We start from the raw sequence: 27,777 nt of genomic DNA on the forward strand, positions 1-27,777 counted from the left end.
CAGCATTTGAGGATTAGGTGCAATTAGTTCAATTTTATGTCCTTATATCCCATTACAGTTCTTAAGGTTCACACTTGTCATTACCTATTATTTTGCTTTATTATTCTTTTAGATTTCTTTTGCTGCATAAGCTGGGCCACAATATATTGCTTTTGCTTTAGTGAAGTGATTTACTTAATGACTTCACTTGAAGAGGTGTTGGTGTACAGTCATTGATATTTGTGTTCTCTGTGAGTTCTGCTTTTAGCATCTTACTTTCTAGTCTACACATTTTGACATTTTATCTTTCAGACAAGCAGAACATTGACAACAGTCTTAAATCTTGAAACATTTCATCTTTATCCAGCTCAAGACATAACATTTCAGCTTGGGTCTATCTGTGACACCTGTTTTGTTTTACAAGTTCAGACAATAGTTCACTTTATTTTTCCCCAATTTATGACCTGTCTTTTCTAACAATACTAAAACAGTTTATCTTTCCTTTGTCTTTTCTTTGTTTGGTCTTGCTGTTCTGTCTCACATTATACCTTCCTAATCATTCCTTAATCATTTGTTCTCTATTTCCCTCTCTTATTTTTCTTTAGAGAATCCAAACTGTTTTAAACTTAGACTTTGGGATATAGTCAGAAAACTTTGTTGAATCATGATAAGTAAATTTGTACGATAAGCAGCCACACCCATGGTCTGTGTGATTCAGAAAAACAAGCTCCATGATATGACCAGGCCAAACAGCTTGGTTAGTCATGATGTGTGCTAATGACTGTTCAAAAAGCAGCTGTGCATGATAATGAGGCAAAACAAATTAGAGAAATTATTCAGAAATGGATAAATGTTGTGCATTGGAGCTTTGCTTACTGTACAGTTGAATCTGGCTGAGAGCTCATGTTCAGACTGAGTAATTTTAGAGGCTTAGCTTTAATAAATTTGTTTCTGCAAGAGGCTCCTATTGCTGCTGCAGTTCATGATGGTATTTGATGTTGCTCCTGGAAATGCACTTAACATTTTATGGACTCCATGTCACCAATATTGCAAGCCAGTATTGTGTTAAGAGAGGGGCACCTTTCAAGAAACCGTAGATATGTCTGTTTTGTCTGCACCCCCAAGGGGAGTCATGCAGTAATTATCCCAGTGAATTCTAAAGATTGTGTGGCTTTACATATAGTAGTTACAGGCACCTTTCAATGACCTATTTGGGACAAAGCAGATATCTCAGGCATCTATCCCGGGAATACGCCATCAGTTTCAAAGTGCGGTACTTCAGCATGTGTGGGAGCATATGCCATTTCCACATATGCTAGAGCAGAAAGCCAATACCATGCAAGATTTCTATGATATAGCAATTTTCCTTGAGGTACTAGGACCACAGACTGTCCCCACATTGAAATAAAGGCCCAGCTGGTGAAATAGAAAGAGGTAGCTGAACTACAAATGTTATCACTTCATCAACTGCCAATGTTCTATAATGCACAGGTTTTATCTACAATGTATATGCAGGCAACCTAGGCAGTTATCATTACCCCACAAATGGCACACCTGTAACCTGTCCCAGTGGTTTGTGGGAATTCCCACAGGGGTATATTTCTGGTGATGTTGTACCTGTCATGAAACCCTTGTTCATGACACCCACTAGAAACTCACAAAATCAAGCAGACAATGGTTGCAGCAGTTTGGGCTGCTGAACACCTGCTTTCACTGTCTGAATTCATGTTGTGGTGCCTTGCAGTATGACACTGCCACATGTTAAAAAATATTGCCTGCGTGTGTGTGTGTGCGTTTGTGTGTGTGTGTGTGTGTGTGTGTGTGTGTGTGTGTGTGTGTTTCTGTGCTTCCGTGCATGCAAGCGAGCATGCGTGCATGTGTGTGTGTAATATTACACAGTATTATAGTGGAAACTCTGGCAAAATCTTTGTACAGTCAGTGACTGTATCCATTCCAGGGTGATACCAAGAGACTCCCACAGTGAACTCTGACTTACCTTTGGTAAGTTAAATTTTCAACTTATAGCTTATTATCAATCCTGCTCTATGTCCCCAAATGATCATATAAAATTCATTGTCTTCTTAGAGGATATCGCAATAAGCAACAGCTTCATTAGATTGAAATACATAGACTTCCAACATAAAGTATGCACAGCAAGTTTTGACTTCAGCAAACAAAAACTACCAGCATCAAACTGTGCTCAATCCCACCATGAGTGGCAACATTCTCAACCTGGTTCTCACAGACTCAGCTCACTCCTGTCTGTTCCCCTGGTCTCTTCCTCACTAATAAAGTCAGACCATCAGCGTGTGACCTTTGCTCTCTGAACTTCAGTTCCCTCAGTAACCAACAACACTCTCTTTAGAGAATTCAAAAATGCCAATTTCATAAAATTATATTTCAACATCTCTAAATGTACACACAGTATTTCCACAGTTGACCCCCAGATATGCAACCAACTACACTAAGGTTTGCTATACCCATTTAGTTATATGCATTTGTGTAGTGGTCCCCACTAGAGTCATATTCATGAGGATGTTAAAAAACAAACCACTCTGATGGTCAGTCAGTCCAAACAAACTATAGAGAAAAAGGAGGAAGCTTTTTAATTTACCAAGTAAAATTAGAACTTCCCAGCATGAGAGTAGTATTAAAACCTCACCAAGAAACTGAAAGCCACTATAAGGATTAGAAAAGTCCTTCCTTATTTCTGTTGCAGTATTCTTAAGAGATGAGATATCTTGTTGAGGGCAGCTGAACATCTGGCTAACATACCACAGCCTTATCTCCTTCCAGGAGCTGTACATCAGACATATGTCCTACATCCAGCGTGTAAAGTGCATAAGTGACATGCGAGTGCCTAATCCTCAGAACTTCTTTGCTACCAGTATGAATGCTTCTTGAGGAATTCGGTCTACAGGTCATTCACAAAGTTGGTTCATCTACTGAGCCTTGACAAGATAAGTGCCACATTTTTTTTTGTAGCTTTATCCTTTTACATGTCATTCTGTAAGGGAAAAAAGTGAATACTGGAGGCAGATTACCCATAATGATAGACACGATAAGTGCTTTCTTATTTGGGTGCTACACATGACCATATCCAGTGCGAGGTTTGTCAAGGCATTTGTGCCAAACAATCTATGCAGTTGCCTGTCTTCCCATTCTATTTACTTGGAGAATAAGTATTTGAAGCTTTTGGCCCAGGGTACCATGGCTTCTGATGACACCTGTCCTGACATTCAGCCTTCACTAAAAAAGAAGCCTAAGAAGGTGTGCATTGAATCTGTTGCTGTACAGCCTCCTTTGGACATCTCCATCAGGTTGCATGACGAACCTGAATATCAACCAGTGCCACCATCAGTTCCCTCTGCTGGGACCCAGTTGGAGACTAGCACAGGGCTGCCTACTTATATGTCAGCTGAGGCTGTACATACATCTGCTGCAGATATGAAGGGGAACCATGGCTGATAATGTTAGAGGGGCCTAGGAGGATTTCCCCAGATAATAGTTAGGAAGGAAGTCCATGGTACTCTTACTGAGTCTTGGTAGGGGGGCTGAGCCTCCTAGGTTTGTTAGGGCTAATGTTCCCTTGGGGGGGGGGGGGCAGGCACGTGGCTGCTGAGGCAAAAGAGCCTCACAAAGAATCGCAATATTTCACACATGGTGTTTTTAATGCCCTTATGGCTTTAAAGCCTCATCAAGGCCTGTTTGCACTTTCTTCTGGTCCTGGTCCTTGCTCCTTCTAAATGGCATAAGGCGTCTGACTCCTCTGATGAAGAGTCAGATTCAGATTCTGGTGAAGAGTCCTTGGCTTATTCTTCGTTTTCTCCAGATTCTTCTGTGGAAGAATTACCCTTTGGGGTTATTGTGGTACACAGAATGAAACATTTTAAATGGGATTATTGCCAAGTTTCTAATGTTCAAGAGTTACTGTGAGCTCTTGAAAATTAATTCACCCCATTCATCTGCAGCCCCCCCGTGCTGGATGCTTTTTTGGATGCTTTTTCTGTGGCTTCTCAAGCACCTGATTCCCAGTCTCCTGTTCCAAAGAAGCCTGACAGATTCTACAAAGTCCATGAAGCCCAGAAGTGTTTTGTATAAAAGCCCGTGTTCACACCCTGCTGTGATTTCCTTAGCTGATGACAAGCCATCTAAATTGCTGTTCCCTTCTAAGCCTCTATCTTCAGACAAGGACAGTCTTGCTATGGATCAGTATGGGAAAAAGTGTGTACTTCTTCCCCTTTGGCTTTCAGGACCATTAACTACCCGACCCATATGACTAGGTATGCATCTCTCAACTTGGGGGTATTCTGACTGATTTGCGTGCATCTGAGGCAAGGTCTTCTGCAATTTCCCTGTTGAGCACTGCTTCCCAGGTGGCTTGTCACTTTATAAAGTGCACTTGTGATGCTGCTGCATCATGGTCTATGATGAGAAGGTGCTCTTCCTGACATCAAGTCAAAGTGCCTGGATTCTCCTATAGATAACCAGAATCTCTTTACCCCTGCTGTAGTTGTTTAAGTCTCTACAAGACTAACAGAAAGTCATGCAGGATCTGAAAAAGATCTTTCTGTCTCCTGTGCCTAGGTTCCAGAGAAGTCATCCTTCTGAATGTTTATTAGTCCAAAGGTAGCAAGATAGCCTTCTAGGGGGTAAGAGGTCTTCCAAGAGTTTTTTTTTTTTTTTTGCATAAATCTTCTCAGGCTTCTAAGACTCAAAAGCCTTCTTTTCCTGACAAATCTGCTTCAGTCTGACATTCAACCATGTCTAATTTTTGACCAGGTTCCTCTTTCTCTCAGGTTAACTCTGACCTTTCCTGTTTGGCGATGGATTACCACTCACTCTTGAGGCTTTCCATTGTCCCAAATGGTTATTTTATGCTTTAAAAGTCACTTCCTTCCTTCCTTTTTTATTCTTCCCCACCATCCTTGCCAGCTCCCACATTTTCCTCTGATTCTGCAGCATCTTTTATTGCAGGAACTATTCAGCCTGCCCCCCCCCCCCCCGACAACAGGGCATAGGGTTTTATTCCAGGATGTTTCTGTTCTCAGGAAGGAGAGAGGGGTCCTAGATACCCATTCTGGATCTTTCTTTACTCAACAGTTTTCTGAAGGTTCCTTCCTTCAGGAATGCTGTTTCTTCAGACTCTCTCGCTGCAGTATACCTAAGCTTTCCCATGTCTCTGGATTTGAAAGATATTTACCTTCACATTTCTATTAATCCCCTCTCACTCTTCAGGAATTTTTTTTACATTTCTCTGTCTTCCTCACATTATCAGTTCCATGTCTAGCCTTTTGGTCTTTCTACTACTATTTGTCTAGCCCCAGAGGTGACCTTCTACTTGCATCAGGAAATTCATATTTTCCCTTATTTAGATGACCTCTTGTGTCAAGCTCCCTCCAAGCATCATCATTCGGAATTTGGAGTTTGCAATGGTTCTTCTGCAAAGTCTAGGGTCCACCATGAACCTCAAGAATCTGTGCTGACTCCTTCTCAGGATCAGGTTTTTCTAGGCTGCAGGATTCAGACTGTGCCAATGATGGCTCTACTCCCACCTCCCTCCTTCCCCCTTAAGTTATAGGTGCTAATCCTAACCCTAATGCTGTTTCTTTTATGAATCCTAAAGCAATGGCATTATTAATTGTACACCTACTGTTAAGGAAAGTTACAAAACACATGTATTTCATTAACACTGTATTTTTTTATTATTTTTTTTTTTAGATGGAAGGGAAGTAAGGCCAGTTGTTTAGGAAACGGGTTCAAATTGTTCTATCATGGTGTGGATGGCAGGAGAAATGGGGTAGGGGTTATACTAAAGTAACAATATGCCAAGAGTGTTTTAGACGTGAAGAGAGTGTCTGACAGAGTGATGTTTATGAAGCTCGAAATTGATGGTGTAATGATGAATGTTGTTAGTGCATATGCTCCACAGGTTGGGTGTGCGATGGATGAGAAAGAGAAATTTTGGAGTGAGTTGGATGAAGTTGTGGTGAGTGTACCCAATGGTGAGAGACTAGTGATTGGAGTGGACTTTAATGGGCATGTTGGTGAAGTGAACAGAGGGGATGCGGAAGTGATGGGTAGGTGTGGTGTTAAGGAGAGGAATGCAGAAGGTCAGATGATTGTGGATTTTGCGAAAAGGATGGACATGGCTATGGTGAATACGTATTTTAAGAAGAGGGAGGAGCATAGGGTGACGTACAAGAGTGGAGGAAGATTCACACAGGTGGATTATATCCTATGTAGGAGGGCCAGTCTGAAGGAGATTGGAGACTGTAAAGTGGTGGCAGGGGAAAGTGTAGTTAAGCAGCATAGAATGGCGGTCTGTAGGATGACCTTGGTGATCAAGAAGAGGAGGAGGAGTGTGAAAGCAGTGCCAAGGATTAAATGGTGGAAGTTAAAAAAGGATGATTGTGAAGTGGAGTTTAGGGAAGAGTTAAGACAGGCACTGGGAGGCAGTGGAGAGTTACCGAATAGCTGGGTAACTACAGCAGAACTAGTAAGGGAGACTGCTAGAAAGGTGCTTGGTGTGACATTTGGACAGAGGAAGGAGGACAAGGAGACCTGGTGGTGGAATGAGGAAGTACAGGAGAGTATACAGAGGATGAGGCTGGTGAAGAAGAAGTGGGATTGTCAAAGAGATGAAGAAAGTAGACATGAGTATAATGAGATGAGGCGCATGGCAAAGAGAGAGGTGGCGAAAGCTAAGGATAAGGCGTATGGAGAGTTGTATGAGAGATTGGACACTAAAGAGGGAGAAAAGGACCTGTACCAATTGGCTAGACAGAGGGACAGAGCTGGGAAAGATGTGCAGCAAGTAAGGGTGATAAAGGATAGTGAGGGAAAGGTACTCACAAGAGAGGAGAGTGTGTTGAGTAGATGGAAAGAGTATTTTGAGAGGCTGATGAATGAAGAGAATGAGAGAGAGAGAAGGTTGAATGATGTGGGGATAGTGAATCAGGAAGTGAAACAGATTAGCAAGGAGGAAGTAAGGACAGCTATGAAGAGGATGAAGAATGGAAAGGCTGTTGGCCCAGATGACATCCCAATGGAAGCATGGAGGTGCTTAGGAGAAATGGTAGTGGAATTTTTAACTAGATTGTTTAATGAAATTTTGGAAAGACAGAGGATGCCTGAGGAGTGGAGAAAAAGTGTTTTGGTACCTATCTTTAAGAATAAGGGTGATGTGCAGAGCTGCAGTAACTACAGAGAGATAAAATTGATCAGTCACAGCTTGAAGTTATGGGAGAGAGTAGTAGAAGCTAGGTTGAGAGGGGAGGTGATGCTTAGTGATCAGCAGTATGGTTTCATGCCAGGAAAGAGCACTACAGATGCGATATTTGCTCTGAGAGTGTTATTGGAGAAATACAGAGAAGGTCAGAAGGAGATGCATTGTGTCTTTGTAGACTTGGAGAAAGCATATGACAGGGTGCCTAGAGAAGAGTTGTGGTATTGTATGAGGAAGTCGGGAATGGCAGAAAAGTATGTAAGAGTGGTACAGGATATGTACAAGGGTAGTTTGACACTGGTGAGGACTGCAGTGGGAGTGACAGATCCGTTTAAGGTGGAGGTGGGATTACATCAAGGATCAGCTCTGAGTCCTTTCTTATTTGCAGTGGTGGTGGACAGGTTGACAGATGAGATCAGACAGGAGGCCCCGTGGAATATGATGTTTGCAGATGACTTTGTGATCTGTAGTGAGAGTAGGAATCAGGTTGAGGAGACTCTGGAGAGGTGGAAATATGCTCTAGAGAGCAGCAGAATGAAGGTCAGCATGGCTAAGATAGAATATATGTGTGTAAATGAGAGGGAGGGTAGAGGAATGGTGAGGATGCAGGGAGTAGAGTTGGTAAAGGTGGACGAGTTTAAGTACTTGGGATCAACAGTTCAGAGTAATGGTGAATGTGGAAGAGAGGTGAAGAAGAGAGTACAGGCAGGGTGGAATGGGTGCAGAAGAGTGTCAGGAGTGATTTGTGACAGACGGGTACCAGTAAGAGTGAAAGGGAAGGTCTACAAGAGGGTAGTGAGACCAGCTATCTTATATGGGTTGGAGACAGTGGCATTGACAAAAAGGCAGGAGTCAGAGCTGGATGTGGCAGAGTTAAAGATGTTAAGATTTGCACTCGGTGTGACTAGGATGGATAGGATTAGGAATCAGTATATTAGAGGGTCAGCTCATGTTGGACAATTTGGAGACAAAGCAAGAGAGACAAGATTGCGTTGGTTTGGACATGTGCTGAGGAGGGATGATGGGTATATTGGGAAAAGGATGGAGCTGCCATGTAAGAGGAAAAGAGAAAGGCCTAAGATAAGGTTTATGGACATGGTGAGAGAGGACATGCAGGCAGTTGATGTGACAGAGAAAGATGCAAAGGATAGGAAGAAATGGAAAGAGATGATCCGCTGTGGCAACCCCTAACTGGAACAGCCGAAAGATGATGATGATGATGATGATGATTTTTTTTTTTTGCTTCAAATGTACACACACACACACACACACACACACACACACACACACACACACACACAACACACACCACATCAGTAGGACAAAAACAAAGTTAATGATCACTGAATGACCAATCACAGAAGCTCAAATGACTATATGTTAAAAGGGTAGAAGGGCATTTCCCAAAGAAGTGCTTTACCTCATGAGAAAGAATTAATTCACAGTTATACCTTTTATATAGACATTAACACAGAAGCTTTGAAAAAAAGACCTTTATTAAATTATCACATAGACAAACATACATTAACAAATAACAAAACAAACCATATTAGCATTTTACCAGTTATATACATCATACATCGCATATCTTTGTAACTATCATCAGTCCATTACATAAATTGCTAAATCTCTGCCTTCCCTTAAACTTCACTTCTCCTCCTGAACATTATTTTGCATGCATTGTTCCTACAATTTCTATTTATTTCTATGTAATTTGCTCCTACCATATTCTAAAGATCTCTCTTCCAATTCTTTTGTCTCTTTTATAGTATCCCTCACGTCAGATATATTTGGTTTAGACTTTGCTTTTCATTTTCTAGTAATTGCTTTTTTGACATCCAACAAATTAAACTTAATAAAGCATTACTATATCTGGGCAGTTCAGATCCAAAATCCAGAAAGTTTATTATCTTTGCTTGGAAATGTTTGCATAGGTATTTTTATACACCAGCCAGATTAAGAAAAATGTACACATGTACATAGCAAAAGTTAGAGCTGTGATAACGAAGAAGGAGATAACTGGGTACATATGTTTCTTGGAGTGCAATGAGCCAGCTGATTTAAAAAAAAAATTCTACAGAGTACTCTGTTAGAAATATTGGTCAACAAATGGCTATAACTAAGGAAATGAGTCTTTTCAGCTGGGACATTAACACAGAAGTTTATAAATTATTCAGACAATTATTTAGATATCCCCTATGAACAGTTTAGACTAGATCAGGAATGATAATGCCCTGAAAATGTTTTCATCTACAAAACTGTCCCAGAATGAGAAGGATTATATATCAAGCTGGTTACAATAATCATGACTGTTGAGATACTAAATGAATATTAGATCACTACCTAAAGGACTGCAAAATAAGTGTAGGCTGATTTTTTTAAAGCACAATACTTTACTGAACACATGTTATAAACCAATAAATAAATTAAACCATTTTTCACTTTTCCAGCTTATACCACACATTCATCCATCAATGCCCTCACAACTTCAATAAATCCTATTGCCTATACCCTACATAACAGCATACCACTAAGTCTATCTGAGCAAGCATTGAAAAACTGAATGAGAAATGTACATGCAGTATTTTCAATTCCCAAACCATCTTTTGCATGGAAGTATTTACTGTATGAGCATATTTGATCAGATGCTGTACTTAACTATAGAATCATCATTACATCTTATCAACCAGTTATTCCTACAAATGAGGCTTAATGCAATAGTCTTGGGCCTGCCAAACTGACAAAACAATAGCTCTTACTACTACTAACTTCATATGTTGTATGAATAGACACAAGGGTATAAGATCCAGTCTGCTGTCTACAACTTTGTTCTAATCCAGCAGTGTATCTTACTCATTCTTACATATAAATGCTGGTATTTGAACTGCTTTAAGAAATATTGCTCACCAAACTTCAACTTCTGCTCATTGGCCCTTGTAGGGCCCATGCTGAGCAACTACTGACAAAACGAGCAAATGGATTCTGCTATGGAAGCGAATGTGTTTACCAGCTTTGAATGTGCAACCTAACAATGATCTAATCCATACACGTGTAAAGCATTCCAATTTGAAGTAGGGGTATTAGGCTAAAATCCAGAGTCCAGTTCCTTCCCTATGTGGTAGATATAATCTACTCGACCAAGGTATTGCTTGTCAAACTCTGGAGATCAAATCAGGGCTACCTCTCGGGTAAACTGGTGTGACACGATGCTCCAAAAATCTGTGAGTCCAGATAAAGCATCTTACTTTCAAAAGTATATGATACTTTAGCAGTCAACAAAATTAGTCAGATTTACAAAAGTGCTTATCTTACAAGCATGTGGTGTCTTTGTGCTGCCATAGTACTTCATTTGCTTAACTTATTCTGCACAACTTTACTTATGAAATCACGCTAACATTTTTTTTGCTTAGATCTCACTGTTCTGATCATTAAAAGGCCATGATGTGGCTATTCAGTACGTTTCTGATTCAATTTGATAATAAAAAAGCTCCAGTTAGTGTTGTTTACAAAATATCATTGTTGTTTTTAATGTGTTCTTTAAATATTTTATTGCTCATTATGCTAATGGGTATCCATCATTTTAGTTGCAGTGAAGCATAACAAAATCAAATTTGCCACAGCAAGTGACCAGAAATGAGTTTGCTGCTGGGAAGAATTTGTTTTTTCCTAAATGGTGTAGTGGTTTAGAGATGGAATACTTAACAGAGGGGCCTAGGGAAAAAAATCTTGCATGAGGGTGATTGAAGGCCAAATTATCTTAATATAAAAAAGGGAAAAAAAAATACTTGCGATTTTTGGTATGTTGTGTCCACTGTAATATTGATAATCAATTTAATGAAGGATGCTAGAAATAATGTGTTCCAGACCTTTCATGCAAGACATTAAAGAATGGCACTAATTAAATTTGGCCATGCCATCTGGGTTTTATCTGCTGGGATAACAGCTGCAGTTCCCCTGCAAGATGCAATAATTTTATACACCAGGTTCATCTTTTAATTATAGAATGGTTATGATTTCGGTTTATCTGCACTTTAGAACATTTTTCAGTCCCTCAATAAGTATTCCTGAATGCTGGATGTCACTTGGTATTTCCTTGATTTGAGTTGTGTAGCTGTTTCCATATTTTCCAATGAACAGTTATCACTTTTTTCATTGAAAAACCTAAATTTGAAAGAGGGATACCTTACTTAAAATGGCTGTATTATTATAACATCTATCTGTAGCATGAACAAGTTCATACCTGGCTGCTATTTGGAGTAACACATTTCTTGGGAAGAACATATGTGATTCACTTCCATTTCCTAAAACAATAACATGAGCAGGTAATAGCTGCAACTGAACTTATAAATATAGTTATGAACAGTGTCCTTATTTAAAAATATGTTTGGCTTCTGAACAACTAACCACTCACTTTTGTTCAGTGTTTTACTCCCTGCTCCACCCCCCGTGCACACCAGCATCTAGTGCAGAATGACATCAATGGACATGCATGATGTACCATCATGCCTTTCTTTTGGTCTTTTTTCTGCACTGGAAAACATCTTGGTACAGCAGGTGTACTATTGTGGATCTAGTCCCAGCCATAGCTTCTAGTCAAGGAAAATGTGTATGTAGCTGTATTTAGAGCACAACCAAAAGCTGTTTGCTGAATTTCCTGTTTGCACTTAATTTTAAATCGTTTTTTTCTTAAAACTTGCATATTTTCTGTCCTTGACCTAGCACTCTTGTGTGGGGTCATTTACTGCACTGTTATAACTTGATATTACTTGTGAACCTCTGCTATCTCTGTAAAAAACAAAAACAAAAAAAATCTTGTTTTTTTCCCACTTTTCTGAGAGTTAAAAAAGTTCAGTTACAGGCTTGCTGTTCCTGAACTGTTTGAAAGTTTCTGTGAGGCCATTTTTGCTTGGGCTGAAGGAGGGTCTCTGTGTTTATCAGTGGGAGTGACTAACATTGAGCAGCTTCCCTGCCCCGGAGAGGTGGTTACTGACTTGAAACTGTAGTTTTATTGGCCACTAGGGGTCATTTCCATAACTCCTTCATCTTCCTCTCTTAAAACCTAGTTGCCTCGTGGTTTGAGCGTCTTTTCAGGCTTGTTGGCTGTTGGTGAAGCACCCTCCAAGATGAAAAAACGCTGAGAGAAGAAGGGAGCCACTTTTGAGATTTTAAGTATTTTTCTCTGTTTATTTGCTAAGTTTTTCTGCATAGCTGCCTAGCTTGAGCATTTTCTGGCTTGTTAAACTTGATTTCTGTATTAGTAGCTGTATTTAGAGCACAACCAAAAGCTGTTTGCTGAATTTCCTGTTTGCACTTAATTTTAAATCGTTTTTCTTAAAACTTGCATATTTTCTGTCCTTGACCTAGCACTCTTGTGTGGGGTCATTTACTGCACTGTTATAACTTGATATTACTTGTGAACCTCTGCTATCTCTGTAAAAACAAAACAAAAAAAAAATCTTGCTTTTTCCCACTTTTCTGAGAGTTAAAAAGTTCAGTTACAGGCTTGCTGTTCCTGAACTGTTTGAAAGTTTCTGTGAGGCCATTTTGCTTGGGCTGAAGGAGGGTCTCTGTGTTTATCAGTGGGAGTGACTAACATTGAGCAGCTTCCCTGCCCCGGAGAGGTGGTTACTGACTTGAAACTGTAGTTTTATTGGCCACTAGGGGTCATTTCCATAACTCCTTCATCTTCCTCTCTTAAAACCTAGTTGCCTCGTGGTTTGAGCGTCTTTTCAGGCTTGTTGGCTGTTGGTGAAGCACCCTCCAAGAGGAAAAACACTGAGAGAAGAAGGAGCCACTTTTGAGATTTTAAGTATTTTTCTCTGTTTATTTGCTAAGTTTTTCTGCATAGCTGCCTAGCTTGAGCATTTTCTGGCTTGTTAAACTTGATTTCTGTATTAGTAGCTGTATTTAGAGCACAACCAAAAGCTGTTTGCTGAATTTCCTGTTTGCACTTAATTTTAAATCGTTTTTCTTAAAACTTGCATATTTTCTGTCCTTGACCTAGCACTCTTGTGTGGGGTCATTTACTGCACTGTTATAACTTGATATTACTTGTGAACCTCTGCTATCTCTGTAAAAACAAAACAAAAAAAAAATCTTGCTTTTTCCCACTTTTCTGAGAGTTAAAAGTTCAGTTACAGGCTTGCTGTTCCTGAACTGTTTGAAAGTTTCTGTGAGGCCATTTTTGCTTGGGCTGAAGGAGGGTCTCTGTGTTTATCAGTGGGAGTGACTAACATTGAGCAGCTTCCCTGCCCCCCGGAGAGGTGGTTACTGACTTGAAACTGTAGTTTTATTGGCCACTAGTGTTCATTTCCATAACTCCTTCATTTGTCCTCGGAGGAGTGGTTTAGGGCAGTGACTGGTGGTTTGTTGGCCAATTTGGGTCATTTCCTGTCTTTTCCAGCCCCCTGCTATAAAGCGATTTAGCCCGATTTAGCGCGATTTAGCGCGGAGTTGCTACTGTTGCACACTAGGGCAGCGCCGGTTAAGCAGGTTTAAACTATTCGGGCTACCTAAAGTCCACTCTTCAAATTTTCCCTTAAAACTACCTTCCTCGAACTATACTACTGATCTAATCAGCGTATCCTATAATTAAAAGATCATCTCTACTTGACTCCAAGTAGACTATTCTCTATCTGTTAAACGTAGCACTTGCTCCTACAGTACTTATTACCTTGATACGGCACTCTTGTCATAGATAGTACCCCAAAAGGCAACCCCCATTTCTCGGTCACCCACGTCCCCGGAATCTTTTTAAAGTTTTTGTCTATTCCTTCTAGCATGTCGAGGGATCAGTTGCTAGTGTCCTCTCCTGCTCAGCTGGTGAACCTGGGAATATTGAGGCAATGTTACAATTGCCTCATGTACACAGACAACCCTCTCCTCCTCCCACAAAACACAAATACATGCGAGAGATGCAACTACACGGCCAAACTGGAGGCTGAGCTCTCTCAACATAGGACTGGCAAGACCAGTCAGGAGGAGAAGGTTACCACACACACTATAGACCCAGTCTCACATATTACCATTACAACCTCAAATCATACACATAAACACACAAAGACATACTCGGAGGCTCTGATCAAAAATCTACCAAAACAGCAGAGGCCACCAAAGCAGACACCCAAACAACCACCACCTCAGAACACAACACCTGCAACACATAGACCTCACAGTCAGAGTGTCAAACAGTCACAGCCCTTAAGGCCAAACACAATGCCAGACACACTAGTCATTGGTGACTCCATAGTCAGACACACTGACGTCCGCTCACCAGACTGAGTAAGGAGAAGGTCACAGTAAGCTGCCTGTCGGGCGCTAGAATCCGCCACATAACGCAAGCACTCAGGTCTCTCAACAGTAGGTACAAATATGATTCAGTCATTGTCCACGCTGGTGTAAACGACCTGAGACGTACCTCCTTGGACTACATGAAAAGAGACATTGAGGAGCTCTCTGATTATGTAGCCCAGACAGGTATGACCCTGACCTTGAGCAGTATCCTACCTTCACCAAGAATGATGCCACAATACAGAGATAAGATGATCAGCTTTAACAATTGGCTTAAACACTGGTGTCATTCAAAGGGGATCCAGTGTCTGTCTGCCTGGGATGACATGCTGGACAAGCCACGCTGCTTCGCAAGGGACGGCTTGCACCTGTCACCCCTGGGATTCCGGATATTGGCAAAGGCTCTTGCCACCCCATAGTGCCTTTTTTAGGCAAGGCTCAAATTCTAAACTTACCACCCTAGAACACAAAAAGGAAAAAAACTAAGGGTAATGCTGCTCAATGCCAGAAGTCTAAATCTCAAAATGCACGCACTCGAGGCCCTTCTCAGTATGGAGAACATCGATGTCTGTGCTGTGACAGAAACCTGGTTCAAGGCTCCTGAGAGCACCCCGCTATCAGGTTTTACCTCATATCATGCGTTCCGGCCCCAAAATCTGGACAATACCAAGAAAGGAGGGTATCCATATTCATCAAGGACACCCACACCTCAAGACTGGTGGCAACGCACGATGCATCGGAGACCATCCAGGTGCAATTAACCATAGGCAAGACTGCTCTGCAAATTGTAGCATGTTACAGGCCACCCTCACAAACTCAGGAACCTCACATGGCCTTCCTGAAAACACTAGAGGGATAAATGTATCACCAAACACCATCATACTAGGTGACTTCAATTACCCTAATATAGACTGGGAACACTACTCAAGCCCAAACACCCTAGCCCAAAAGTTCCTGGAATTCATAAACTCAAATGCCATGGAACAACTAGTCACCATCCCCACAAGAGGAGATAACATACTTGATCTCATCATCACGAACATGGGAGCACAATGTTCAACACCGGAGGTGTACCCTCACTGGTGAGATCAGACCACAAACTAATCTCGCTGGAGGTCCTCATCCCACCCCACCTGAAATAAAAAAGACCACAGTAAAGAACTTCTCAAAAGCCGACTTCACACTTCTAAAGACTAGTGTGGTCTCCTTTAAGGCCCCGAGCCGTGGAAAACAGTACTCAAGCCGCTGAATCACTTACAAATGCCTTCTACCAGCACCTGCAGGACTGCATGGATAAGGCAATCCCAAGCAAAACAAAGACTCTTTGTACCAAAGGCAAGCATCCAGTCTGGTGGACCCCAGCCATAAACAAACTCTACAACAAAAGGAGGAAGCTACTACAAGATAGAGCAAAATCCTTAAAAGGTAAGACACCCTTGATCACTATAAGTAAAAACTAAGAGCTCTCATAAAATCATCCAAAGCAAATTTCGAGAGAAAAATAGCTAAAGACTCAAAAGACAATCATAAGGCCTTCTTTAGCTATGTTAGAAACCTGGGAGGAAACTCCCAGATATGCTCAGAGCTAGTTCAAAATTATGTGAAGATTACTGATCCTACAGACATTGCCAACATACTGGCTGACAGGTTCAGTGCAAACTTCTCCCCCCCCTCCCCCCCAAAAGGAGAGATATCTATACCAAACGATTGCAGCCCCCCAAACATCTCCAGCGCCCAAGTGAGAACTGCTCTCTCCAAAGCAAAAAACACATCATCCATGGGACCTGATGGTGTCCCCGGCTGTGTGCTCCATGAACTCAATGAGGAATTAAACCCACAGCTAGGACAGCTGTTTAATCAAAGTCTTACCTCTGGATACGTACCCAGGGAGCTGCAACTGTGGTACCACTTCACAAAGGCGGTGCCTCCACCGACCCTGGAAATTACCGGCCCATTAGCTTGACAAGCCTTATCTGCAAAGCCATGGAGAGGATCATAATGGACCTCATAAATAAAGACATAGGAATTTGCAGACTTTGGATCCAACCCAGTTTGGCTTTGTCAAAGGCAGATCATGCCTTTTAAACTTGGTTGACTTTTTCGAAACAGTCACCAAAGCCATTGATGAGGGAAAGGCAGTCCATACAGCCTACCTCGATCTGGCTAAGGCCTTCGATACAATACCCCATTCGGGTATCATTGAAAAACTCATCAGCTTAAATGTCAACCCATACATCACAAGATGGGTTGCAAACTGGCTGAGTGACAGAACCCACAGGGTCAGAGCTGCTGGCGCCATGTCAGACTCAAAGCCTGTCACAAGTGGTGTACCACAGGGCTCAGTCCTGGGCCCACTCTTGTTTGGCATCTACTTTTCCGAAGTACAAGCAAACACAGGAGGGTTATGGCTGACAAAGTTTGCAGATGACTGCAAACTGGGCCATAGTAGAAAACACATCTGACACAGATATCCTTCAGAAGGGTCTCACAGAAAGCGGATAACTGGTGCCAGAGCCACGGCCTAAAGTTAAATGCCAAAAATGCATAGTCATACCCTTCGGGAAAAACAAGGTTACCCTAGCTACCAAATAGGTGGCAATCCACTGAGCACAGAAGAAGTTATCAGGGACCTGGGGACCCAGGTTGATAGTAGTCTGTCATTCGACACCCATGTAGCTAAAGTAGTTAGGAAGACCTTCTACATTGCCCACCTTATCATGAAGGGATTCTCATCTAGATCAAGGGAGGTCATAGTCTCCCTTTACTCATCACTCATCAGACCAATGATTGAGTACAATGCCCCATTCGAATGTATCTGACCCGACACTTGCAGCAGCTGGAGAGGCCACAAAAGTTCCTCACCAAAAGGATAAAGGGTCTCAAAAATCTGTCCTATGCTGCCCGACTGAAAGAACTCCAGCTCTATTCAGTCGCTTACCGCTTGCTCAGAGGTGACCTTTGCCTAACATACAAGGCCATGTCAAACCCAGATTTGATGAATATGCTTCACCTCAAAAAAATCTAGATCCATCAGAGCCACAAAGGCGGGAGACTTAAACCTTGACACGGCTATTAATAGGACGTGCTGGAGGGATAGATTCATCACCCAAAGACTCCCTATGCTGTGGAACAAAATCCCGGTACATGTGAGGCAGAGCACCTCGCTGGCCTTGTTCAAGAGAAATCTTGACCAATGGATGGGAGATCGCAGATATACCCCAGGGATTACCTCAGTGTCACTGCTCGACAGAGGCACAGAAAAATAATGGGTATAGTTCCCCATACTAAAGGGGTGGCCTAAGCCACAAAACGATGGGCTAGGCTTGTAAATGCCCTCGGGCAGATAGCCTAGTATGAACCTATGAACCTATGAACCTAAAATATACCTGACAAAAATTGTTCAGTCCTCATCCCCAGGTAGAACATTTGGATCTCTAATCAAATTCAGTTCACAAGACTTGTAGCAGTGAATGCTCATTCTGCTTTGCATGCCTGTGTTGGAGAGTGTTGACATAGATATAAAATTCCCTTTCTTTCTAAATCACTGGATGACCTTCCTTGACTAAATTAATAATAATTTCTGCCCAAATCAATATTCTAGGCATATATATGAGAGATTTATTTGACTGATTTTGAATCTGGGAAATGCACATTTCCCATCCTCCTTGGAAAAGCATACACCAAGGTGCTGAAAGGATGAAACAGAGACATTGTGAGAAAGCTGACTATCTGGGTGAGTGGGAGCAATGCAGATTCCAGTCTGGCAATAGAACAGCTCATCTTCACAATGATAGTGAAGGTACCATGGAACTTTGCCAGTATGGTCAGTGAGGGTACCATGGAACTTTGCTAGTGTGGTCAGTGAAGGTGTCATGAAAGTTTACCAGCATGGTCAGTGAGGGTAGCATGGAAGTTTGCCAATATGGTCTACATGTATGTCTCTCAGATGTGGTTAGGACTGTGAGCTGTAGTTCCTTAGTTGTCAACTGTGTGACCATGAACAAGTCACTTAACTGGACATTGCTCCCATGTCAACCCTGAAAATGGACTGTTCATGTCCAGTGGGCCTACCTGGTTAACAAACGTATGTTTATTTAATGTTTTTGTTATTTATTTATATGTTTGTTTATTTTGCCTGGGAGGAGTCCTATAACAATCTACATTAAGATGCTTTGTGGTAAGAAGTACTACTGCGTGGTTATCCAGTGCTACTGCTATATGCAGTTTGATGGATGTATCTTTGAAGTGAGAGCAATCCCTGTATTATCAGGATTGTCTACTGTTTTAAAGGTGACCAGGGGACTGATATGTTACAGTTACTCCTTGTCTTACCTCCTGTACATAATTTCCATAGACACCAGATGAAGATGCATTAAAGGTTTGGAAATGACCCAGACTGAAGACATGAGGATTGCAGTGCCGTTATTCACAGATGGTGGTACTGTCCTGGCATGAAGTAACTGGCATGTTTGTCATGTAATGGACAGTCCATTCTTGAGTGTGAAATGGCTGAGACACAAATCAGCTTCACCATGTTAGAGGTTCTGGTTTTATCTCTGAAAAGCATGGTTTGTGGGAAGCATTTTCCAAATAATGGAGAAATTTCACAATCTTGTCTTGTCTTGTATATTAAGTGCTGGTATATATTTACCAGACTGTACTGGTGACTCTGTTTACTAGTCTGTATATATGCCCATCTTCTTAAATGTTTAAGAGCTTTAGTAACAACTGAAAAGACAATATAGTGGTTGTAAGCCCTGGAAATGAATTTCTTTTGCAGACTTGGTGGGCTCGGAGGTAGAATTAAGAGCTTAACTTTCCAAGATACTTTCAATGCAGAACTTCTGCTCTTCTTAGTTAAAAGTAGTCATTTGAGTTGGTTTAGACATTTATAGAGGACGCCACTTGGGCATCCCCTAGTAGATATGTAGCAGATGTGGCCAACTGGAAAGAGACCTCATTGCAGAAAAAGGCATGATAGAGAGATTACACCTCAGATTATCTAGGAGCACCTGACCCGAACATCCCATATGATGAACTGTAGACTGTTACTGAGACTATAACTGCATTCTCAGGTTTCTACCATTTTGACCAACACCATGGTAAGTGGTTTAGAAGATGGATGGACATTTTATGTATAAACATTACAACACAATATGGAGGTACACCATGTAACATTATCTATGGCCTGGCTGCTATCATTATATACTTGACAAAAAATAGCAATGTGGACCACCAGGCTAAAAAGTAAACTTTTATTGTTACACAAAATAGGTTAGCGCTTTCGGGAGACAATCTCTTCTTCAGACAAACGCCATAACAGTTCAGTCCAAGTTAAATACTTATAACTATCCAATCAGATTCTAAGAATAATTAACAATTTAAATTTTTTTTAAAAAACATAGGTCTACACCTACTTAAAATTAGCTTTAAAGGTACCATGACATTTAGACCAGGGGACCTATCTATCCTTAGTTCTATAATCTATTTTACCTCATAAAATTCAGCAAGATTCTTGACATTCCCCCCACTTGGATTAATTTTTATCAATTGCAAAACTTGAAAGGAAGAATAATGCCACTCACTTCAATTAATATGTTGAAACAAAGCATTGTGTGCATTTTAACCTAATGTTTGAAATGAAAAGTGTTTAAACATTCTGTCCTTAAATTTACAGTTAGTCTTCCCCACGTAAAAGGATACACAGCATTGACATCTAGCTAAATATATTATATTCTCAGTATTGCAATGAGCTGTGTAGTTCTGACAATTTGCCTGTCACCGGATGAGCAAAAGTCTGTTCTTTAGTTATAAATGTACATCCCTTACAATTCAAGCAGGGAAACATTCCTTTCTTGTTACTGTGGGGTGTTAAACTGACAACTTTTCTGAATGGATCTCTGTCACATAGTATCTGCTTTAAATTTTGTTTCCTCTGATATATAAACCTCGGCTCATCGCCTACTATATCTCTCAACCCATCATCAAATCTTCCAATTTCTCCTAATCACTTCATTAACTTGCTTATTATTACTGCCATAAGTTAGGCATAAATTTACCTTACTTCTAACCTTATTTTCTTGCTGTCCCCTACTAGTTATCTTAACTTTTTCTTTATTGTTTAACCCTTGCTTAAAACCAGGGTGCCCCAACCTCCTTCCTTTGTTGAGTAGCGTTTGATATACCTTGTTCTATCTCCCTATCTTTATACCCTCTTGTTTTAAGTCCAAGAGAAAACTTATTCATTTCAGCTTGAAATTCTGTTTCATCAGTGTGTAGCCTAGAAAGTCTGAGTGCCTGTCCCTTGATTATATTATTAGTAATATGACCCAGATGCCTACTATCCTTAGTTAGCATGACGTTTTTCCAACATTCTTTTCGAAAAACCTTAGTCTTGAAACCAAATGGGGTATGTTCTAGACCCATGTCTAAAAGATCTATATATGACATTGAGTAATTCAAAGTAAATCTAAAAAAGTCTTTAGTAGACTCAAGATACCTGAGAAACTCACGTAGGGAGTCCTCCGTGCCCTTCCATAAAAAGAAAAATGTCGTCCACAAAACAACCACAAATGTTCTCCCTTAATCAACACATCATACTCCCATTGGGCCAATACTAAATTGTCATAAGAGTTTGCACAGGGGGTGCCCATGGCTACCCCCTGCTTCTGCCAATAATAGTTGGAACCAAACATGAAAATGTTGTTCTCCAGGAGCAACTCCAATAAACAGGTGATCTGAAAAATAACCTCACTACTAAAATAATTATTTATTCCTAATATCTTTTTTCACAGCTTGTAATCCATAAGTATTAGGTATCACCGTTAACAGATTTTCACATCCATAGTGACCATCAGGATCTGTTCAGTAATTTGTAGTGACTCTGAAAACTTAAACAACTTAGTTAAGAAATCACCTGTGTCGCTAAGTATTCTTTGTACCTGGGGAATAACTAAATTTTGATTCAATCCAAATTGAACAAAATTCTGTAGCCCAACCCCTTCCCGAAACAATCGGTCAAAAGAAAGTGTCCCTCAAGTCCTTATGTATCTTGGGCAGGGTTTTAAAAACTGGAATTGCTGGATTTGCAACATAAACAAAATCAAAAACATTAGTATCGATAATGTTACAACTTTTAAAATCAATCAATGTATTTAAAACACATGCCACAATTCTCTTCACCATAGAGCCATTCATTTCAAGATATGTTCTATCACTAGTCAACATATTTGCTATTTTATCCAAATAATAACTCTTATCCATAACAACAATGGCACCCCCCCTTATCGGCCAGTCTTATTACCAGGGAGTCGTCTGTCTTTAATGTCTGTAGAGCCATTCTTTCATCTGTAGTCAAATTATAGAAAGCTTTTCCTTGCTGAAAATTACCATCTTGCAAATCATTTTCGCAGGTCTTTAAGAAAGTATCTATAGCCGGACATAGAACAGGCACAGAGGTGCTAGGTTTCCTCAACTTATTAAAACCACTGCCAGAACCAGTTTTACTTTGAATTACTCAATGTCATATATAGATTTTTTAGACATGGGTCTAGAACGTACCCCATTTGATTTCAAGACTAAGGTTTTTCAAAAAGAATGACTGAATTGTCTGTCTATCTTTCCCAAGTTCCATTTTTCCTGTTCATGTTGGGGATATCTTGGTCATAAGGATTGGGTGATAGCAAAATGGTTAAGGTGTTCACCTCACAGACACAAGGTACAGCTCCTTCTGACCATGATCATGGTTTTTGTTATTCTGGAGACTCGTTTCCTCTGTAAGTAATGTTTGCACAGTCCCCATTGCAACAGACTTGATGCATTATTATGTCTTTCAGTATATATGCTTTCTGCCATTAGGATATCACACCTAGCAACAAAGTGTTCAGTTATTTCCAATTCTGTTTTACAAAACTTGCTTTTGTCGGTTTCTCCAACTTGTGCAATAGACTTTGTAAGCAATGTGTACATAGTCCATTGTCTTGGGCCACATATATTAACCTTTCATTTTTTTGGTTTAAATTCACCTCTCCTTACCCATTCCTGTATTAAATCCTGATCATCGTGAGGTTGTTCCAGGAGTTTTCTGCAGTTGAAACTGTATTTATGCATTTTCCACATTTCTTGCCTTCTCTTCTGATCTTTCATGTAACATTATTTTAGTTTTTGGCACGTCTAGTTGCTGCCTGATTTTTATCTACTTCGCATTTGATTTCCATTTCCACTTGACACCGATATGCTTCTGCTAAACTAAGCAGGGAAGTTATCTTAGACTTATTCTCCTCATGTTTGAAAGCTTCTCTATGTTTTGATCTTGGAGGTCAGCAAATATGTACGCGGTCCTACAACTGCAAATCTATACATGTAATCAATTTTGAGGAGGCTCATACCTCCTTCAGAATGGGGAATATATAATCTTGGCTTACACAGATTTTTATAAATCATTTGATAAGTATTTTTCTTGTTTTCCTGTTCAAATGATCAAATATCTTTTGGGACCTGTCAGTCACACAAAAATTGTAAGTTAGAACAGGAAGAGCAAATTTAAGCAAACCAAAATATAATTCCAACAGTAACCAGGTACCTCTGCAAAAACAAAAAACAAATCCAAAGAATAAAAGCAGGCAGAGGCAAGACTTCAGTTTTTTCAGCTGATTTATTACAAGACACACATGCACTTTCACCACAAGGCTTCTTCAGGTTTATAAAAAGCAGCACTCAACACACCCATTCTTATACTAAGCATTAGCTAGTCACATGATTAAAAAGAGAAAACTCTTAAAGGCACAAAGAACAATTGTATTCAGCCCACAGTAAAATGCATAGTAAAATATATAAAAACTTACAAAAACCACATTTCATAAAAGCAATATTACAAAATAGGCATATTACAAATACATGTAAACCACATAAATGTAACAGATTCTACCTATGTAATGGTCTATTTTTCAGGATGGGTCTCAATGGTACATGGTCATTAAGATCATGTCCTGTGTTAGCTCTTAATCTCACAATCCATTTATCCTCCAGGTTCTCAGTTTGAACTCTGGTGTCACCACCCCTCAAGTTCTCATAACATTTACCTAATACCATAAATGTAAAGGTGTGTTGATCATTCGCTTCTTTAATGTGTTTTGCTAAAGCATTGAACACACTACCCTTCTTAATATGGTATAGGTGTTCCCTGATCCTATCGCTTAATAGTCTGTCGGTCTTTCCCACATAGACTTTACTGCATACTTTGCAAGTAGCAAGGTAAACCACATGTGAAGTATCACACCTTGCACTGGTTCTTAGTGTGTAAGTTACACGAGTGTCTGGATGTAGAAACTCCATATCTTGATTTATAAATTTACAGAACTGGCACCTAGTGCATGGTTTAGTCCCTGGTGTATCCTCAGTCCTGATTTGGTCCCTGGGATTGCAAAGTCGTCGCCTTAGCGACTTCTTATTTTTAAAAGTAAACTGTGGATGTGTTCCTATCAGGTTGCTAACTTGTTTATCAGATGTCAAGATATTCCAATGCTTGCCTATGATGTCTGTGTAGTATCTTATATTTCTAGAATAGCTAAAACACATTTTAAGTGGTTGTGAGATTTGTTTCTGTTGACCCCCGTTGCATATATCACTCTCTACCTGTTCAGAGAAATAGGGCCTGGCTCTACTGCTTCTAGAGTTTCTCACTGTCCTAATACTTTGATTGATAAGTTTCTGGTCATAGCCCCTCTCTATTAGTTCTATATTTATCTTGTCTAGTTGTTCCATAAAATCTGTTTCTCTAGCATTCAATCTAGAGGCCCTGTAAGCTTGATTCTGTGCAACATTCCGAAAAATGTATTGAGGGTGCATGCTGTCTTTTCTTAGTAAACTGTTCACATGACACCCCTTCCTAAACATTTTAGTGCTCGGTGCACCATTAAGTTCTTGTATAATAGAGACATCTAGAAAGCTAACTTCAGTATATGAACTGTTCATGGTGAATTTAAGGAAATGTGTTGAAGCATTAATATAGTCTACAAACATCATTAGCTGTTCTATAGACCCCCCCCCCCATAAAAGGAAGAGGTCATCTACAAACCTGCGAAAAAATATGTCATCTTTAAAGTCACCCACGACCAAATTATCTTGTTCCCATTTGGATATTACAGCATTTGCATAACTGTTAGCACATGATGTTCCCATGGCTACCCCGTTGCATTGCCAGTAGACCTTGTCCCTGAACATGAACACATTATTCTCCAGTACCAGACCTAGTAGTAACCGTATTAGGGCCACCATATCTCAATCATACTCCCTGGTTTCAAGCATTAACTGAGTTACACTATTAATCCCAAAATCATTTGGAATAACAGTGAAAAGTGACACCACATCAAGGGTAACTAACAGCATTTGTTGTTTACAGGCTTGTTGCTCTCTTTCACATGCAAATCTGTATAAGTCTCTCACAAAATGTTCAGTGTACTTCAAGATATAGTCTGACTGTTTGATCAAATTCCTAAGGAATTTCTCCACAAAAATAGAAATGGACACAGTGCGCCAGTTGCTTCCAGCTACAATGTGTCTCATAGGAGGATTTTCCCCTGTTTTTGTGTACCTTGGGTAATCCTTGAATCACTGGGGTAGTGGGGTTAAATATAAGGAAGTATTTTAATAAATTTTCATCAATGAGACCCATCCTGGCTATTTCCCTTAGCTTGTTGTGTACGTATTCAACCATTATATTAACTTGTGATAAAGTAATAACTTTATAAAATGTGCCATCAGCTAATAAAGCAAGCATTCTCCTGTCATAGTCTTCCCTATTCAAAATTACATATTGTCCTCCCTTGTCTGCAGGGCGTATCATGATACATGGATTTGTTTGTAAATTATTTAATGCTGTAAATTCATCCTTGGATAAATTGCACTGTCTGCTGCTACTAGGGTGTAATTTTTGTTCATGAAACACTCTATAAACATCATCCAAACATAACTGTTCAAATGCAGAAACCAAAGGATTTAACTTGGGTAAAAAAGAGCTTGGTTTTTTAAACATAAATTCCCCATTTTCACCATTGTTCGCATACATAATTTTCAACATTAAATTGCGTGTAAATAGCTTAATATCAAATACAATTTCAGTAATGTCAGAGTCAGCAGTCAGAATAAAAGAAAGTCCTTTTTCCAACACATTACATTCATATCTGGATAGAGTATAGGTTGATAAATTAACTATTAATTTTTGCTGTTCATAAAAGCTTTCTTTATCGTGTATGGACTCACCGTTCCTTCTGGGTGCTTCCTTTTACTTCTGGTCATACTTCTCCCTCTCTGTTGTCCCTGGTTCAAGCCTCCTCTTTCTCGGCTTATAGACCTGTTCCTGGTTGGAAGAGGGAAAGTCAGGCCTGAAGGTCATAGGCTTTCTAAAAAAGAAGTATGGATGCCATCATCAAGATCACATCTATTCAAAGCTTCACCAGTTGCTTCTTGATGAACTTGTGCTGTGGTTGTGATAGTTTTCCTTCTTACCACTGTTGTCTCAGTCGTCGGTGTGATGCCACCTAGGTTGCTAGTTATCTGAACCCTCCCCTCATCCATTTCCTGGACGTCTTCAGGCTCTCGATTGATGAAAGTTGTCATGGCGGCTGTCCAATTAGCGGGAACCTCAATGATGCTTCCTTGATTGGTTGACTCACCTACAGGGGTTTGAGTATTGGCCCTGTTGTTATTGTTAGCCACTCTTGGCCACATAAAGACGTGGCCTCGTGAAAAATCTAGCCTGTCTCTATATAACTTATTTAACTTGATTTGTATTAACTTGCGAGAATAAACATGAGCATTCTCAAGCATATCATTAATTGGCTTCACAATCGAAGCAGAGTCATACTTTTTACACAGATCAAGATATTTATTCTTGATCTGAAGTAGTAATTTTGTTTCTTCTTTTTCAGCAAAGTCAGACAATAGTTTTAAGTAACCAGCACTGGTCTGTAGATTTAATTTCTGCCATTCACTTAATAGTAAGGGGTCACAGTCCGCTTGAGTGGGCATTTTAAGAATTCTCAAACCCTGAGGCACAATGCCTTCAGCAATACAAGTTTGGAGATGAAATTTCTCAAACTGTGTTCTTTTTAGTTTGAGCAAGTCTTTTTCTAACAAGAATAATTCACTTTTCAGTGCCACAATGTCTATATTCATGCATTCATCTCCATCTAGAACAAGTTCATTATTCAGTAATGGATTAGCTTTCTCGCTCACCTTAAATATAAATTGATTGACATTGAGTTCAGTCCATGTAATTTTTGAAACAGAATAATACTCCAATTCAATGTTCTCTGTTCCTGTAGGCATTCCTGTGGCCATCTCCCTGGATCCATTGGAAAATGTAGAACCAAAAGTAAGCAAAGCAAAATATAATTCCAACAGTAACCAGGTACCTCTGCAAAAACACAAAACAAATCCATAGAATAAAAGCAGGCAGAGGCAAGGCTCCAGTTTCTTCAGCTGATTTAAGAGCAAATTGGTTTATAGCTTGGGATTTGTTCCTAGATGTCAGAGTCTTTTCAGTATTAGTTTAGTCTTCTAAAATTTTCCTTACTGTTTTATTTGCATTTATTCATGTTTTATTGTCGATCCTTCATCAATTTCCAAATATTTATACAGTCCCTCTTTATCAAGTTCTTTTATATCACATTCCTGTCCCAGATTGATATTTTCTTAGTGCTGCAGCTTTCCTGCTTTGAAGGTTGCTTTTGCACAATTATTAAGACCAAACAACATTCTTATATTATCCGGGAAAGTATTGACCACTTGCAGTTGTGCTTTCAATTCCTCATCTGATGAGTTTTATCTAATCCACAAAAAGAAGATGAGAAGTCTTCACACACTGTTTTCTTGGAGACAAATTGTAGCCATGTCCTCACCTATTAATTAGGCAGCTTAATGGGTTAAGGACAAGACAAAAGGGCAGTGGTAAGAGTCACCCTGAATATCCCCCTTTGAAGTTTTAACCCTGGGATAATAATAATCATTTATCATGGCTTAGCTTAAAATGGTTTGCTCCTGTTTCATGGTCACTGTAATGTAATTGATCAGTGTAAGGTGTATCTTATAAATTTGTAACCACTTTCTTATCCATGGATGTATGATGCTGTCAAATGTGTTATTGTAGTTTAGCCATGCCATACTTATATTCCTCTTTTTACAATTCACCATTATGACTTTATTTAACAACAAATGATCCTTTGCTCAATAAGACATTCTTTTGTTAACTTTTTGTTTTATTGCCATGACTGAATTTCCTT

General features: G+C 40.0%; 1 long non-coding RNA gene across 1 annotated transcript in view; it reads left to right on the forward strand.

Moving 5' to 3' along the window:
- Positions 1-27,777, forward strand: part of LOC122793276 — a 1,105,234-nt gene that overhangs the window by 903,197 nt on the left and 174,260 nt on the right. The window lies entirely within an intron of this gene.

Source organism: Protopterus annectens, chromosome 2.part0 (assembly GCF_019279795.1).
Source record: "Protopterus annectens isolate FY-2018-M chromosome 2.part0, PAN1.0, whole genome shotgun sequence".
Lineage (NCBI taxonomy): Eukaryota > Metazoa > Chordata > Ceratodontiformes > Protopteridae > Protopterus > Protopterus annectens.